This window comes from Loxodonta africana, chromosome 21 (assembly GCF_030014295.1).
Source record: "Loxodonta africana isolate mLoxAfr1 chromosome 21, mLoxAfr1.hap2, whole genome shotgun sequence".
NCBI lineage: Eukaryota > Metazoa > Chordata > Mammalia > Proboscidea > Elephantidae > Loxodonta > Loxodonta africana.
The window spans coordinates 32,807,089-32,823,899 of record NC_087362.1 but is presented as its reverse complement, the minus strand read 5'-3'; the positions used below and the strand labels follow the sequence as shown (position 1 = coordinate 32,823,899).

The 16,811-nt window shown below is 51.9% G+C and overlaps 1 long non-coding RNA gene and 1 pseudogene across 3 annotated transcripts; one reads left to right on the top strand and one right to left on the bottom strand.

The window, feature by feature from the left end:
- The first annotated feature begins 2,135 nt into the window (after window positions 1-2,135).
- Window positions 2,136-2,234, top strand: LOC111752832 (U6 spliceosomal RNA; annotated as a pseudogene).
- Window positions 2,235-5,684: 3,450 nt separating this feature from the next.
- On the bottom strand, window positions 5,685-16,187 carry LOC135228356 (uncharacterized). Of its 3 annotated transcripts, none has more exons than XR_010318832.1 (4): window positions 15,295-16,187; window positions 13,253-13,400; window positions 12,899-13,121; window positions 5,685-11,432 (listed from the first exon to the last, which is right to left on the bottom strand). It is a non-coding gene; the product is annotated as an uncharacterized LOC135228356 (long non-coding RNA). The 3 variants fall into 3 exon arrangements; XR_010318833.1 differs by having other exon boundaries at window positions 12,983-13,121; XR_010318831.1 differs by lacking the exon at window positions 5,685-11,432 and having other exon boundaries at window positions 11,440-13,121; window positions 15,295-16,183.
- Window positions 16,188-16,811: the final 624 nt, after the last annotated feature.

The following is a 16,811-nucleotide window of genomic DNA, read 5'->3' as shown; positions in this document are numbered from 1 at the left end:
CCTACAGCCGCCGATGCAGGCTGGGTTCAGCTCTACGCAGCCCTCATGCGGGAGCTCAGAGAACCCTGGGTTAGGAGGGGTGTCAGGTGGGCTGGACCAGCCTCTTTGGGGGTGCTTTGTGGCCACGGGCTGCCTTTTTGGGGACACCTCAATCTTTTGGGTTGTGCCCATTCCCCTCCTCCTCCGTGATGAAAAATACAAAAGAAAAATGCGCCGGTGCCCAGGTCCGGGAGCCCCCAGCCTGCGGGATGGAGAATGAAAAGCGGCCCCAATTAGAGGCTTTGGTTCTGCAAACTTGATGCTCGGCACTTGAACTGTCACGGCGGAGCCTTAATTAGCAGCGGCGGGGGAGAGGTCAGGAACAACTCAGCAGTCTTGACAAGCGCGTTATCAAGTGCAGGGGAGCGGGGGCTGCCCGGGGAGCGCGGGCGGGGCGCGGGGACTGGAAGGAGAGGATGGCCCGGGCGCCGCGGCGCGCGGGGGGCGGTGCGTGGTGGCCCAGCCGAGCAGGGAGGGAATAAAATGGTTGCTGCGACCGGCCTCGCAGCCCCGGCTGGTGGTGCGTGAAGCCTCTAGGGGGGCGCGGGCGGCAGAGAGGCTGCTCTGCCCGCAGTAACCCGGCACCTCCCCCGTCTCCCCGCGTCGGGGGGTGGGGGTGCAGCGGGCAGGGCGCGCAATATGCAGGGACGCACCCGGCTGCTCCGTGACCCCCCTAGGAGTCCCCGGGCTCTTCCCACCCTACCCCCCTCCCCGTTTCCCGTCCTGAGACCACCCGGGCTATGCCGTGAGTCCCGCTGTGGTCGCTCCCTGTGTCCCCGGCCCCGGCGGGCAGTAGAGGGCGCGCAGCGCGCTGGGACGCCTCCCGCCGGCCATGCCGGGAAACCCCTTCTAGAGTCCCGGGTCCCGCGGCTGCGGGCGAGGGGCGCAGCCTACTCGGCTTGAAGACCTGGTGGTCCCCGCTCCAGACCCTCAGTAAGTGTCGGCTCGCTGCCCCGCGGGAGGGGAAAGAGGGGGCCGGGTGGGAACTTCCCCTTAGGTCTCCTGCCTCTCCCAGGTCCCCGATTTACCTCCAGGTCATGCACGTGGTCCCCAGGCGCTCAGCCGATTGCGCCTAGCTCGTCTGTCAACTCGGAAAAGAAGCAAATCGATTTATTTTTTAAGCAGAACGGCCCCATCTGCCCTGTCTGGCTGTGCCCCTAGTTATCTAGGGCCCTGCCTGTGAGAAGCGTGGAGAATCACCTTCAGGCTTTTGTCTGGGGAGGGAGCCGGCCTGCAGCAGCCTTGCTCTTTGCCCAAGGATCTGCCTTATCCAGGCTAGTTAGCAAACCGGGCTGGAGGTTAGCGCTTTGTGGGCCTCCTTGTCACACAGAAAACTAAGCACCTGAAACCTAGGAGGCAAAAAATGGGGGGAGGATTTCTTTCCCTCTTACTTGCAGGAGGGGGGAGGTTGAGGGGGTTCTTTTCCTCTTACTTGCAGAGGCAAGACTGTGGGTTGGGATGCGAAGCTTCAAGGCTTTGACCACAAGGTACCCACTTCCCACACCTGGGCAGGCCCAGACCTCCAGGCAGGAGAACTCTCTGGGGTCAAGGCCATGACCTGGAATGGTTGGGGTGGTTAGTTATGCAGGAGATGAGAGGTGTCACAGGAGGCTCTAGGGGCTATACAGAGAGGGGGTTAGCAGGGCTCTGAGGCCAAGGTAGGCCGTGGGCAGTGTGGGGCCACTGAGCCGTGTGGGCCTGAGGGCAGGCAGTGAGGAGGGTGGAATGACCACAGCGAGGTACTGAGGTCTCTCCAGGGTGGCTCTGATGACACAGGTTGGGGGTTCCTCCTCTGGTGCAAGGCCGAACATCTGGTCTCCAGGTGCCTCACCTGCTGCCCCTTTCTTCCAGGTGGACCAGTGCAGGGGAGAGGGGAGTGGCCGTGCACCCGCCTGACTCTGGGAGCCCCTCCTGCACACCACCCCACACTCTTGCCCCTGAGGAACATCATGGGCTTCTCCTGGGCCCCCACACCCTGCCCTATCTGCCTCCCAGCCCCTCATGTCTAACCCATATCCATAGTCCATATTCATCTCTGGGCCATATTTCTTTCTGCCTCTTTGAACTGCGGCTTTTAAAGTGTACTGCGTTTTGAAGTGCTAGCTTTGGCAGCACATATACTCAACTGGAACGATGCAGAGATGATTAACATGGCCCCTGATGACACACAAATTCGTGAAGCATTCCATATTTTTAAGAAGCCCTAGTGGCGCAGCGGTTAGGTGCTCGGCTGCTAACCAAAAGGTCAGCGGTTTGAACCCACCAGCTGCTCCGCAGGAGAAAGATGTGGTGTCTGCTTCCATAAAGATTACAGACTTGGAAACCCTGTGGGGCAGTTCTGCTCTGTCCTGTAGGGTCCCCACAAGTCAGAATGACTCTATGGCAGTGGGTTTGTTTTTTTTCTCTCAGGCCTTTTGAAAGTGGGGGGTGGAGTGGGGGGGCATGGGAAGGCTAGGGAGACGTTTTTTGAAGAGGTGGTGAACAGTTGATTATAGCCCAGTGGGTAGAAAGAGCTTAAAACAAATCCCTGCCCATCAGATGTCAGCTTAGGCGGCTTCCACTGCACTCCTGGGGGGCCGGTGGGGGCAGCAGCTTAGAGGGCGGGGGCTTTTTTTCTCCTTTAAGCGGAATGAATCTGCAGAACTCTCCTCTTATGTAAGCGTTTGTTCACCCTCTGCCTGGATCCTTCTGATTTTCCTTCTTCCTTGCATCCACTGGGACCTCAGGAGCCCCAGAAGGATCCTCCCCAGCTGTGTGACCTTGTCCAGTCATGCAGCACCCTGGAACCCAGTATCTTAGTCATCTAGTGCTGCTATAACAGAAATACCACAAGTGGATGGCTTTAACAAAGAGAAATTTATTCTTTCACAGTCTAGCAGGTTGGAAGTCCCAATTCAGGGTGCCAGCTTCAAGGGAAGGCTTTCTCTCTCTGTTGGCTCTGAAGGAAGGTCCTTATCATCAGTCTTCCCCTGGACTAGGAGCTTCTTGGCGCAGGGACCCCGAGTCCGAAGGGTGTGCTCTTCTTCTGGCATTATTTCCGTAGAGGTATGAGGTCCCCATGTCTCTCTGCTTGCTTCTCTCTTTTATATCTCAGAAGAGATTGGTTTAAGACACAGCCTCATCTTATAGATTGAATCCTGCCTCATTAACATGAGTGCCTCTAATCCCGCCTCATAAACATCATAAAAAACCAACAAAACCAAACCAGTTGCCATCCAGTGGATTCCAACTCCAACTCATAGTGACCCTATAAGACAGAGTAGAACTGCCCCTCTAGGGTTTCCATGGAGCAGCTGGTGGATTCAAACTGCTGACCTTTTGGTTAGCAGCCAGGCTCTTTAACCACTGCACCAACAGGGCTCCCGATTAACATCATAAAAAAAAAAAAAATCATAGAGGTAGGATTTATAACATATAGGAAAATCACATCAGATGACAAAATGGTGGACAATCACACAATACTGGGAATCATGGCCCAGCCAAGTTGACACACATTTTTGGGGGACACAGTTCAATCCATGACACTAAGTTTCTCCTTGGTGGACGGCTGATGGTCACGTGAGTTGTACGTGGTGTCTGCGAGGCCTCAGGGAGTCGGTATGTGTGCCACCATCTGCCTAGGGGGGTGGGTACCTGGCTCGCTCACTATGTGCAGCTGTTAAATGCTACACTTCACACACCTCCACCCCTGACTCCATCCCAAGCCAGCTGGGTATGAGCTGGCCTCATGGAAGCTGGAAGGGCCCTTGCTTTGTTTCCAAAGCCCAGCTGGAAGTCTGGCCAGAGAGGAACTGCTTCACAGGGGCCTCATCCAGGCAGAGTGGGGGGCTCATTACCTCCTGCCCTGTCCCTGTGTCACTGTATCACCCCTCAGTCGCCACCACAGTGATAGAGGTGCACTGGTTCTGCCTCTCTTTTTACAGGTGAGGACACTGAGCTCAGACAGGTTCAGCCCACTGCCCAGGGCCACACAGCAAGTGAGGAGTGACGAGCAGGAGCCCAGCAATCCACCTCCAGAAGCCCAACCCCAGCTGGCTGTGGTTGCTTGGCACCTCTTCCTTCAGCCGAGGAACAACCTGGTCACTTCTCTGCCCACCTGTCCAGGGCGGCCCCTTGTCCACAAAGTGGACAGGTGGGGAGAAAGTTCTGGCTCTTCCGCCTTTAGAGGTCTACCCCTGCCCACCATTCCGAGCCCCGCTGCCCCCAGCTCTCTGGCCAGCTGAATCCCAGGCCAGAGAGGCATACCTGTGTCTGCCTGGTACCTCAGCAGTTGGTGGAGGGGAATCATATGAAAAAGCCCTGATGGGGCAATGGATGGTTAAGTGCTTAGCTGCTAATCAAAAGATGGGTGGTTCAAACCCACCAGCAGCTCCAAGGGAGAAAAGTCCTGGCCATCTGCCTCTGTAAAGATTACAGCCTAAGAAGCCCTATGGGGTAGTTCTACTCTGTCACCTGAGGTAGTCACTATGAGTCGAAATTAACTTGATGGCACCCAACAACCACATAGTATAACAATGAAGGGTGCTACCCAGCCCCAGCTCCTATCCTATCTCTACCTCTTCATAGCTGTGTGATTTGGGATAAATAACCTAACCTGTCTGTGCCTCAGTCTCCCATCTGTAGAATGGACATCATGGTCCTGCCTTTGTAGAGTTGGGATGAGGTAATAATAACAACAGACACACCATCAAGTTAATAAATGCCAACTGCTATTATTTTTCTTCCACCTGGAAAGCCTTTCCTGCTTGGCTCAGTCTCCCCTGCCAAAAGGGCTAGCCTGAATGCCACCTTCTCTGTGAACCCTTCCAGGTTCTGCCCAGCTATAAGGCATCTCCTGTTTCTTCCTGTCCTTGTGGCCCATATTGTTATTTTTTGTTTGGAATCCACACTGTTGTACTTATTTTCTTTCTACTCTCAGACAGAAGCTCCTTGACGGAAGATCCTTTTCATTCTTATCTTGGAATATCCCAAGGTACTATGTAAACACTAGGTGCCTAATAAGTGCTTGTTGGATGAATAGACGGCAACTCTTTCTGGTCAGACGAATGAGTGCTGGGTCCCCCTTCCTGGATGTTCAGTGAATCCTTTGCTCTGGCAAATCCTGGAATAACACCCAAGGTCCATGTGGATACTTTGAGGTGCCTTAGAGTTCAAGTTCCCTGAGTGGATGAACTTGGAGGTGGTGGTGGTGTAGACCCAACCCTAACAGCTTCGTCCTTGGGACCAGGAGGGAAGGATCAAATCTGGACCCCTCCCCTGTCCCGACCAGGGACTGTTGGAACATGGGCACTTTGGGGACAATCACATGGTCAATTGTTGAGAGGGTCTGGAGTGGATTGCCTCTAAGCCAGGTCAGGGTAACCCCACTTTCTCCCAGCCACACATGCTCTGCAAGGGCCAGGCTGGAAGGGAGGAATGCTTTCATCGTGTGTTGAAACAGAAGTTTGTTAAGCAGCAGCGACCCAGGCTGGGTTGTCGGGTTAGTCAGAAAGCAGAGTGGTCTCAGGAAACCCCCAGGAGGTGGACACAGGCTGCGCGAACCCCATTGGCCCTTTGCCATGGCTTCCACTGCAGATGGGCTCAGGCCGGGCTCTGCCCCTGGGGTTCCATGGCCTCAAAGGGCCCCTGATGACAGACACTCTGGCAGCCCAGCTTGCCCAGAGGGGCTAGGGGTTACAGGAGATGGGGCGGCCACCTGTGTTGACCCTCTCGATAGGACCTCTGCCAGTGGTGGAAACTAGTCGGAGGCGATAAAGGTAGCCTTGTTCATGCTTTTGTTTTCCGGTTTTGCAATTACGTTTTTGCTTTATGTAAAAAGAAAAATCTCCAGAAATGCTTAGAAAGAAGGAGAAGGTGAGTGAAGAAATAGGACTAAGCTGGTTGCTGAATTGCCTGGGTCCTGGGTTAGCGTGGTCTTCAGCTGGTAGGCTGCAAGTTGGCAAGAGACATTTGCTTCTCTGCTGTTGTCTGGTGCAACCATTAGGAGCCCATGTCTAGAGCCAGATGTCCTGGATTTTCGCCTGGGATCTGCCTCTTATTTGCTGTGCACCCTTGAGCAAGACACTTAACCTCCCTGTACCACAGTTTTTCCTCACTTATAAAAGGGGAAAATTTGTAGCACCTATCTTGGTGGTGTGGTGGTTAAGAGCTTGGCTGCTGACTAAAAGGTCAGTAGTTCAAATCCACTAGCCACTCCTTGAAAACCCTATGGGGCAGTTCTACTCTGTTCTACAGAGTTACTGTCATGGATTGAATTATGTCCCCCTAAAAATGTGTGTATCAACTTGGTTAGGCCATGATTCCCAGTATTCTGTGATTGTCTTCCATTTTTTGATTGTAATGTTATATTGAAAAGGGTTAGGGTGGGATTGATCCAAAGATAAGGGAGTTTCCCTGGGGTGTGGCCTACACCACCTTTTATCTTCCAAGAGATAAAAAAGAAAGAGAAAGCAAGCATAGAGTTGGGGACCTTATACCACCAAAAAAGCAGCACCAGGAGCAGAGCGTGTTCTTTGGACCCGGGCTGCTTGTGCCTGAGGAGGTCCTCAACCAGGGGAAGATTGAGGACAAGGACCTTCCTCCAGAGCCGACAGAGAGAGAAAGCCTTCCCCTGGAGCCAACGCCCTGAATTTGGACTTGTAACCTCTTAGACTGTGAGAGAATAAATTTCTCTTCGTTAAAGCCATCCGCTTGTGGTATTTCTGTTACAGCACCACTAGATGACCAAGACAGTTACCATGAGTCAGAAATGACTATAGGACAGAGTAGAACTGCCCCATAGGGTTTCCAAGGAGTGGCTGGTAGGTTTGAACTGCCTACCTTTTAGTTAGCAGCCAAGCTCTTAACCACTGCACCACCAAGTGAGGAAAAACTATGGCATGGGGTTTGGTTTTAGGTCTGGTTGGAGTCCCTGGGTGGAGCAAATGGTGAATGCACTTGGCTGTTAACTGAAAGGTTAGGGTTTGAGTCTACCCAGAGGCACCTCAGAAGATAGGCCTGGTGGTCTACTTTGAAAAAATCAGCCATTGAAAACCCTATGGACCACAGTTCTACTCTGACACACATGGGGTTATCATGAGTTGGAGTAGACTGGACGAGAACAAGTTTGGTGATGTCTTTATAAGAAGAGAGGACTCAGGGAGATGACCATATGAGGATGGCGGAGATTGGAGTGACGCAGCCACAAGCCAAGGAATGCCTGGGACTGCCAGAAGCTGGAAGAGATATGGAGGGATCCTCCCCTAGAGCCTTCAGAGGGAACATGGCTCTGGTGACACTTTGAGTTCAGAATTCTGGCCTCCAGAACTGAGAAAGGGTAAATTTGGGTTGTTTTGAGCTACCCAGCATTGTAGTACTTTGTTCCAGCAGCCACAGAAAACTCATACTATCTCGTTCCCTTTTATCGTTTTTTTTAAATTGTGCTTTCAGTGAAAGTTTACAGCTCAAGTTAGTTTCCTATACAAAAATTTATACACACATTGCTGTGTGACCCTAGTTGCTCTCTCTATACTGTGACAGCACACTCTTCCTTTGCACCCTGGATTTCCTGTGTCCGTTCAACTAGCTCCTGTCCCTTTCTGCCTTCTCATCTCGCTTCCAGGCAGGAGCTGGCCATTTAGCCTCATGTATCTACTTGAACTAAGAAGCACACTCTTCATAAGTATCATTTTATGTCTTATAGTCCAGTCTAATCTTTGTCTGAAGGGTTGGCTTTGGGAATGGTTTTAGTTCTGCGTTAACAGAGAGTTCGGGGGCCATGTCTTCTGGGGTTCCTCCAGTCTCAGACCATTAAGTCTGGTCTTTTTACTAGAATTTGAGTTCTGTACCCCAGTTTTTTCCGACTCCATCAGGGACTCTCTGTTGTTTTCCCTGTCAGGGCAATTGTTGGTGGTAGCTGGGCACCATCTGGTTCTTCTTGTCATTTTTTTTTTTTTTTTAATGCTCAAGGCAGACCTTTTTTCTAGTTAATCTAAACTATTGTTTGGTTTTAAGAAGACTGCAGGGCACATTTTTGGTTCATCCACCCTCCATGGCTCTAGAATGCCTAGAGTCCATGAGAATTTGAAACTCTGTTCTGTATTTCCCCCCTTTTGATTGAGATTCTTCTATGGAATCTTTGATCAAAGTGTTCAGTAAAGGTAGCCAGGCACCATCCAATTCTTCTGGTTTCAAGGCAAAGGAGGCAGTTGTTCATGGAGGCGACATACTCCATATCCTCCTCCTATTCCTGACTGTCCTTCTTCCTCTGTTACTGCAGGCAAATAGAGACCAATTGTGCCTTGGATGGCCACTTGCAAGCTTTTGAGACTCCAGGTTCTACACAGCAAACCAGGAGGTAGAACAGAGGCACTAAACATGTTATTAGCCCAATTAATTGGGATGTCCCATGAAACCATGACCCTAAACCTCCAAACCAAGGAACCAACTCCCATGAGGTATTTGGTTGTGTGTAAGCAGCCTTAGCAGCTACTCTTGCTGTTGTTGTTGTTGCCGTAAATATATCCATCACACAACTTTTGCCAGTTCAACTTTCGACAGGTATACAACTTACTGACCGCACTTAAAATAATTGGCTGTGCAACCCTCACCTTAATGTGATTTTTTCATCACCGTTAACCCTCCCTTTCCCTCTCTGTCCCACCCTCGGTAGCCACTAATAAACTGTGATCTCTGTACATTCGCCTTTTCTGATCTTTTCATATGAGTTCATATAATATTTGTCATTTTGTGATTGGCTTATTTCACTCAGCGTAATGTCTTCAAGCTCCATCCATACTGTAGCATGTATTAAGATTTCATTTCTCCTGCTAGGTGAGTAGTATTCCGTTGTATGTAGGTCCTACGTTTTGTTTATCCATTCTGCTGTGGATGGGCCTTTAGGGTGTTTCTGTCTTTAGGCTCTTGTGAATAGTGCTGTAGCATACGAGTCTTTTTTTGAGTCTCTACCTTCAAATCTTTTGAGTATCTACCTAGGAATGGAATTGCTGGGTCATATGGTAGTTCTATTTTTAGTTTTCTGAGGAACCACCACACTGTTTTCCACAACAGCTATACCATTGTGCATTCCCACCAGAAATGAGTAAGGGTTCCAATTTCCCCACATCCTCACCAACATTTGTTATTTTTTTTTTCTGTCTTTTTTTTAATCTTACTCATCCTTGTGGGGGTGAAATAGTATCTCATGGTGGTTTTGGTTTGTATCTCTCATGGTTAATGACACTGATCATCTTTTCATGTGTTTGGTAACATTTGAATGCCCTCTTTGGTGAAATGTCTATTCAAGTCCTTTGCCCATTTTATGATTGGGTTATTTGTCTTTGTGTTGTTAAGTTGTCAAAGTTTTATAATTTCGGTTATTAGATTCTTATCGGATACATGATTTCCAAAGATATTCTCCAGCTGGCTGCTTGCTTTTCACTTTTTTGGTAAAGTGCTTTGATGAACAAAAGTTTTTAATTTTTATGAGGTCCCTTTTATTTATTTTGTGTTTTCTTGTTTGTGCTTTTGTTGTTATATCAGTAAGCCATCGTTGAAAGCCAGGCCTGACAGCTTGCCCCTTCTTGTTCTTCTAAGAATCCTGTGATTTTAGCTCGCACATTTAGGTCCTTAATCCATTTTGAATTTGTTTTTGTGTGTGGTGTGAGGCATGGAACCTGTTTCACTTTTCTGCCTGTGGAAATCCAGTTTTCCCAGCACCATGAATTGAAGAGACTTTTCTTTCCCCATCAAATGGACTTAGCACCCTTGTCAGAAATCACGACCACAGATGTGTGAGTTCCCCTTTATTATTTTTAAAATATGCAATGATTTAAAATGCCATCTAATATTTCTCGTGGGCTCCAGGGACCCCAGCATTGTGGGGTAGCTGAGCAGGTGGGAGACCTGCGATCTCACCTTGCCATGAGATGGGAGGTCACCACACCACTCTTGGCTCCATTCAGGTGGGAGAAACAGGCTGGTCTGGTTAGAAGGGGGACTCTCCAATCTGAAACTAGACGCTGCAGGAATCCAGCCCTTTCCCAGAGGGTAGCTGCTGTGGTGGATCACCTGTGTGTAGGAGGCGTTCAGGGACCCTGAGGACAGGAGGTGGGGTGGCGAGATGAGGTGCCCTTCCTTGGCCTGGCGCAGCCCTGTCTTCCCAGGTGGCATTGTGCCTGGGACATCACTGTTCCTCTCCAGGCCTGTGCTGCCTCTCTCTGCTCTCCTGGGACTCCTCTGGCTTGCCTAGGGTGTGGCTCACCGGCGTGGGAGGGGTTTCTCTGAACCATGGTCAGTCATTCATCGCCTCCTGCCCCCTCCCTGAAGCCAGGTCTCTGGGATTCGGGCCTATCTGCGTGTCTCCGCTGTGTCCCCGGCACCCAGAACAGGCCGGAGTTGAAACGGCGAGACTTTGGCTCCCTTACTTTGGACCCGTCATCAGGAAAGACCAATCACTGGAAAAGGACATAATGTTTGGTAAAGTAGAGGGTCAGCGAAGGCAAGGGAAACTCTCCGTGAGGTGGGCTGACACATAGCTGCAACGATGGACTCAAATATACAAGGATCTTGAAGATGGCGCAGGACTGGCAATGTTTTCTTCTGTTCTACATAAGGTCACTGAGTTAGGGCTGATGAGACAGCAGCTAACAACCGGGGCCTGCTGGGGTCTCCGACTCCCTCACGTGAGTGCCTGCTCAACCAACATTTCTGCGCTCTGAGCATCTTCCATGATCTGACTCACCCATATTCCAGCAGCAGCCAGGTAAACCTCGGCAGAGCCCCTTGGCAGATGTGAAAACTGAGGCCTGCAGGTGCGGCTCTCACAGAAGGCCCGCTGGGCAGGAGCAGAGCTGGGATCTGAGCCCGCACATGCCTGCTCTCGGGTCTCTGAGCTCAGCACCCCGGCTTGGCTTTGTGGAAGCTGCTCTGGTGGGTCCAGGCTGCAGCCACAGCCTTTTTGTACCAGGCCACTGTCCGGTTTTGTCCTCGGCCCTCCAACCTCCTGTGATGTTCCCAATGGTACCTTGGCTCCATTCGCCTCTGCGTTTTTCTCCCATGCCTCTTGTTGGGGTGCTAAACTCATTACACTGGTGACCCACATTTGACACAGCTGGAGTCCCTCGTGGGGAGAAAAGCAATTACGCAGAACCCCTCAGGAGAGGTGGGGATGTGTGTGGGACTGTGGGTGCCCTGGGGCAGGGCTGTTGTCTCTCTGCTCCCAGTTGGTGGGAAGCTGGTAGGGCTGCAGAAGGGAGCCAGCCCCTGCTGGGGGTGCCTACCACCCCTGCTCACTCCCCCAGCACCAGAGCTGAGATGCCCCAGCGACCCTGTCGATGTTTCTTTTAATTAGAGACAATTAAAGCTGTGTAGCGGGTGGCAGCTTCTTTAGGAGAGAGCAGAGAGCCCAACGGAACCTAAAAAAAAAATAAAAAGATAAAATAAAACCCAGTGAATTTTTAATAGCGATTATCTCCTGACACATAGCGCGTTGCCATCTGGCAGACACACAAGCCCACTGAAGCTTGGTGCAGGAGAGGGAGGGGGCGCGGCAGGCTCCTGCTGCCAGCCTGGAGGAGGGGAGCCCCACCCCCAAGTCCTTCGGGAGTGGCCTCAGTGGCACGTCCGGGGCCTGGTCCTTGCCGACCTTCAGCCTGGCCCCCTTTTTCCAGAGATCCTGTGAGACACTCCCAGCCCAGACGTCCCGAACAAAGGCTAGGGGCTTGGGGTCTCTGGGGAATGCTGACTATGTGGGCGGGCTGGTTCCTGCCACGCCCTTATTTCTGCAGCAGGCATTTGAAGGTGGCGAGGCTTCGACTAGTATGAGCCACACATGCAAAAGTGAGGAGGGGTCCGTGCATTGAGTCATTCACTCATTCATTAGTTCAATTCATACTCATTGAGCTGCTTCTGGGGCTGGGCCCTGCTGGGCTCAGGTAGGAAAAGCTTGTCTCCTCGTGCCACTTAAGGTCAGGGGAGATACCTTCCAATGTGTGGTTGCACCTTCAGGCCCCCTGGCCCTGCTGACGTTGAGGCTGGGTCACTGTCTATGGTGGCACCGTCCTGTGTATTATAGGGGCCTTAGCAGCACCCTGACCTCTGCCCATGAGATGTCAGCAGGTTGGGGTGTGTGGACTTGGTGCTGGGCACCTGACATCTCTGTCCTGGGACGACACAAGCTCATTGTGAACTTGGGAGACAAGGGCTGAGTGAGACAGAGCGAGCAGGGTGCTTGGCACCTTGTGAGGTGCTGAGGTCATCACTGTCTGCTTACTGGCACCCGGGTAGGTCAGCTTGGGAATGGGGTCCACCTGTGCCATCTGGAGAGCTCACTGTGCTGCAATATCTGCAATGGGGAAAGCCCCCACTGAGCACTGCCTCCTACTGGCTAGCCTTGTACCAGGCAGGCAGCAAGGTCCCCTCACCCTGCAGCTATCTGTCCAGCAGACAGGTTGTAAACTGTAGTATAGAGTCAGGAGGTATCTTAGTCTCCTGGGGCTGCTGTAACAAAATGCCACAAAGGGTGGCTTGTGAGAACAGGTATTTATTGTCTCAGCCCTGGAGGCTGGGGGTCCAAGATCAGGGTATCAGCCATGTTGATTCCTTCCGAGTCTCTGAGGGAGAATCCATTCCACGCTTCTGTCATGGCTTGTGGGGACTCCTGGCGATCCTAGGTGTCACTTGGCTTGCAGCTGCCTCCTTGGTCACATGTCCATTCCTCTAACTCTCTGCATCTCTTCTCTTTTATAAGACACTCGGATGGGGTCAGGACCCCCTCCCCAGCCGACTCCAGTATGATCTAGTTAACTTGATGACATCTTCAGAGACCCTGTTTCTAAATAAGGTCACTTTCACAGGTACCAGGATTAGGCCTTCAACATACCATTTTGGGGGACAGAACTCAGTCCACAACAGGAGCTGATACAAGTGAGGCTCAGGAAAGGCCTCTCTTGAGGGGACATTTCACCTGAGATGAGCTGGAAGCAGGTGGTGAGTCATGCAGAGATCTTTCTCCATGCCTTCAACAACCTGGTCCCTGAACCCCAGCTGTAGGCACCAGGGGTACTGGGCTAGCAGAAGTCTGACACCCTGTCCTCGTGGAGGTTCTAGACAATAAACAATAAAAATGATGAGTTGGTGTACTATATTGTTGTTGGGGACCATCCAGTCAATTCTGACTTATAGCGACCCCATGTGACAGAGTAGAACTGCCCATAGGGTTCCCAAGGCTGTTTACCTGGAGGAGCAGATTGCCAGGTCTTTTCTCCTGAGGAGCCGCTGGTGGGTTCGAACGACTGACCTTTCAGTTACCAGCCGAGTGCTTAATCAGTGTACCACCGGGACCCCTTTTGGTGAACTGTAGCGTCAGCTGAAGGTGCAGAGTACTGTGGAAAACACATTAGACCAGGTAAGGGGAGGGGAACGGCCGGGAGGGCTGGCCGCAGAGTTAGATAGGGTATGTGTGTGTGTCCTATGGGGCAGTTCTACTTTGTCCTATAGAGTTGCTATGAGTCAGAATCGACTGGATGGCAATGGGATGAGTGTCCTAGGGCTGTCCTAACAAGTTCCCATGCACCATGTGGCTTAAAGCATAGGAATTTATTCTGTTGTGGTTCTGGAGGTCAGAAGTCTGAAATCAGCAGGGCTGCACTCCTTCGGAAGCTCTGGGGGAGGACTCTTCCTGGCCTCTTCCAGTTTCTGGTGGCTGCCAGCCTTCCTGGGCTTGTGGCCACGGCTCTCTGCTCCATTGTCACATGGCCTTCTCTGTGTCTCTTATAAAGACACTTGTCATTCATTGGATTTAGGGCCCATGGGGATCATCCAGGATCATCACCCCATCTCAAGATCCTTAACTCGACCACATCTGCAAAGATCCTTTTTCCAAATAAGGCCTCACAGGTTCCAGGGGTTTGATAGGGGCATATCTTTTAGGGGCCACTGGTCAGCCCACTGCAGGGTCCAGGAAGGCCTCGAGGAGAGTGACGCTTGTGGAGTTGGTCAAGCTGATATCTGAGTGGTGGGGGGAGGAGATTTAGGCAGAAGGAGCATCAAGGCAGAGGCCCTGCAGAAGAGTGTCTGGCGCAGTGTGGTGGGAGGAGAGGAGGGGACAAGTGTGGGATCGAGGATGGTGGAGGAGGGGTGAGCCCTTGGGGTATGAACAGAAGGGGCACAGGTTGGGGGTCTCTGATCCATGTGGAAGATAGGGCAGGGACTTGGATAGAAGCAGGGGCCAGAGAGGAGGCTACTGCCATGGTTCAGGCTGGCCATGAACAGAGCGGGGCCAGGGAACCATCCTTCTCTATCTGATCCTCTTATCTTCTCCCCAGATGTCCCCCTTCACCCCACACCCTGTCCCAGCCACAGCGGCAGCTGTCATTCCTGGGAACCAGGCAGAAAACAGCTGGAGGTGCAGAAAGGGTGGGTGGTGGGCAGCAGCTGGGGGTACGCCAGAGGGGCTGCCATACAGCCTTGTGCAGGGAGTTGCTTTTCATTTCTCTGCAATATTTCCGACAATTAAGCCTGGGCCTGTATTGATGGCTTCACCCACCACAGGGAGAAGCTCTGCCCTCACTGGCCACTGGCTGGGACCCCTCCCCACCCACCTCCTCTTCCTTCCTCTGTCTCCTGCCCCCTCCTTCCCTCCTCCCCCTCCCTCAGCCTCCTCCCCTCCTCATCCTTTACTTCCTCTCCCTCTCCTCCTCACACCCACTCCTCTTCCCTCTCCTCCCGCCCCCCCCCCCCCACAACCGCCAGGCGCCCTCTGCCTGGAAGAACCCCTCAGATGCCCTCGCGAGGCCCCGGTGCCAGTATCCACAGTGAATGTTGCTCTCAGGGCTCCATCCTTCACTCCTTATCTCCTCTAATTTATTGGACGTAACTGGCCAGCTGATGGATTCGCGGCTGGACTTTGGCGTCTGGTTTTTGCTGTAATCTCCACTCAGCTCTGTTCCCAGACATCTCTAGTTTATCTCCATATTCCGTCAGGGCGACCCCATGTCCTGTGGGCCACCGCTAATGTGGCCCAGGGAGATAAATTGTGACTTGTAATAACATGCCCGGTGGAGGTGGTGACCTGCCCCGCTGCCCCCTAGAAGGAGTCGCTGCCTTCCTGTCTCCCTCCCCATGACCCCTGCCTCACTGGCTTGCTCCCCACCCAACTCCTGAAATTCAGGGGCTGCCCAGACAGAGTGCAGGGAGGTGTGATTGTAGACCAGTGTATAGACTAGGATGTTGCTAAATCTTTGACTAGCTTTGGAGGGTTGACAAGGCCACCCTTACCTGGGGCAGGCAGACAGTTGTAGCAGGACATGGCCAGGCTCAAAGGCTGTAGCTCTGGACTCTTCCTTCCTGGGGAGTGGACTATGTCTGGACAGCACTGCCCCTGGGAGTCAGGAAGGCGTCCTGAAGTAGACCTGGGTTGTCCAGGGGCAGGAGCATGGTGTCCACCCAGTTTGGTCAAACCAAGGCAGAGGCAGGAGGACCTACAGGGATGATGTATGAGTGCCCTGGGGCTGCCACCACAAATGACCACAAACTGGGTGGCTTAACATAAATTCATGGGGCGGTACTGTGGAAGGGCCACTGAGTTCCTGTTAAGGGCGATGAAAATAATTTGGAAACGGACGGCAGTGACGATTGTGCAACATGGTGAGGAATGTCACCAATGTCACTGGATGTCACTGAGCTGTACACGGAAGGATTGTTGAAGTGGCAAATATTTTCTGTTACATGTAATTTACCAAAAACATACACACACACACAGATTTATTCTCTTACAGTTCTGGAGGGTAGAAGTCTGAAATTAGGGTGCCTGCAGGGCCGTGCTACCTCTGAAGGCTCCCCTATAGGGGAGGAGACTTCCTTGTCTCTCCCAGCGTCTGGTGGCTACGGGCATTCTTGGTTTGTGGCCGCATCACTCCAATCTCTGCCTCCTTCCCTACATGGCCGTCTTCCTTATGTCCGTGTGTCTCAAATCTCCCTCTTCTTCTAAGAACACCAGCCATTAGATTTAGGGCCCATCCTACTCCAGTATGACCTCATTTTGGTTTGATGACATCTGCAAAGACCCTATTTCCAAATAAGGTCACATTCACAGGTTCTGTGTGGATGTGAATTTTGGGGGAACAGGATTCAACCCAGTGCAGTGGGTGGCGGACTTCTACCCTGGAGCCTGTATTTACACCGAATAGTACTGGCCTAGCCAGGAGCAGCGGGTTTATTTGTTGTGTGCCATGACTATCCGCAACACTGGGCAGTTGTGGCCTTGTAGATTCCATTGCCAAGGCTGTGGGTGGTGCATCTCTCTGGGGTCCAGGTGCCATGATCAGCAGTTCCCTTGACAAGAAGCTTTCTTGTCAGGGAAGAAAGAAGAGTCGTATCATGTATCAGGACTACATCTCTCTTTATGGCTGTCACTATGAGTTGGAATTGACTTTACGGCAATGGGTTTAAGGAGGCCTGGTGGTGCAGTGGTTAAGCACTCAGCTGCTAACCAAAAGGTTGGTGGTTCAAACCTACCAGCTGCTCCGGGGAAAAAAGATGTGGCAGTCTGCTTCCATAAAGATTTACAGCCTTGGAAACCCTATGGGGCAGTTCTTCTCTGTCCTAGTGGGTTGCTATGAGTCAGAAACGCCTTGACAGCAATGGGTAGCAGTAGCAGTAGTAGTTAGCATGTGTATACTGTGTTTTGTATGTCCATTCATCTGTTGATGGACCCTTTGGGTTGTTTCCACCTTTCGACTGTTATGAATGGTGGTGCTGTGAACATTGGTATACAGCGTTTCTTTTTGAGGTGA